The sequence below is a fragment of the Penaeus monodon genome, chromosome 22 (genome assembly GCF_015228065.2).
Source record: "Penaeus monodon isolate SGIC_2016 chromosome 22, NSTDA_Pmon_1, whole genome shotgun sequence".
Lineage (NCBI taxonomy): Eukaryota > Metazoa > Arthropoda > Malacostraca > Decapoda > Penaeidae > Penaeus > Penaeus monodon.
This window is the reverse complement of record NC_051407.1, coordinates 12425218-12426225: the sequence shown is the minus strand read 5'-3', so window position 1 is coordinate 12426225 and position 1008 is coordinate 12425218.

Below are 1008 nucleotides of genomic sequence, written 5' to 3'. Positions count from 1 at the left end.
TAATCGAATATAAACAATACAAAGTATTGCCTAATCTTATAATCGCACTCAGGCTCAGAAGAAGCACCCTTATATCTATCCTCTACAATACACTCGACAATCAACACGTCATGTAAGTATTGATTGAAGTAAAATGATGAAATATGATTCGAGTTTTCACCTGACTGTTTCACCACGTACCCTTTCAGTCAGGTAAGAATAAGCGAAGGATAATATTTCAACCCAATTCCTTTATCTGATGCGTCGATTAACCTTACCCTGACTCAGGGATACGCGGTGAAACAGTGAGGTTAAAGGTCTAAACATATTTTATTTTATCACATTACTTGGGATAGCAATACTGTTCGATGACCACTACAGTATCTTTACTCTTTCGCGTTTCTTTTGATATGGATATCACAAATGTCTCTCTGGTATCAAGAGAGTTTACTGTTCTACAAACGCCAAGTGTAGCAAAAGTTCCAGATGATATTCCTTTATGCACACCGCATCCTGGGATCACATTGGAGACACCTGTGATGGAGCACATTGCCTGCCGCAGAAGGGCAATGCGGAAGACGAGGTTTGGTGGACGTCGGTCAGAGGCTCCCTTTGCGCGGAGAAGGTTTGTATACGAAGCAGAGAGGGAAGAGTGACTTAAGATTAAACTTTTAATGACGACTTTTAAAATAAATATGCATTTAAAGAAATCCGTAATTCCTTTCTTTTCATGCAGTTTATAGCAGTTTAGGTAGAAAAAATAAGAGACGCTAAAGGAAGATCTTTCTCAAGATGAAATATATTTACAGTTGAGAGCATGATGGGCGGAATGCACCGTTCTGAGCAAAAGGAAGTTATTTCTGGTTTGTGTGTGCGAGTGTGTGGGAAAATCTAGAAAATATTAAGAGATACAGTAAGAGTTCAAGAAATGCCAAGGCAAGCATCAGCGTAATACAGGATCTAGTAAGAAGGTAACATAAATCGGTTACAGAAAGAAAAGGTAGATTCCTTTTCTGTTGCAAATTTCGC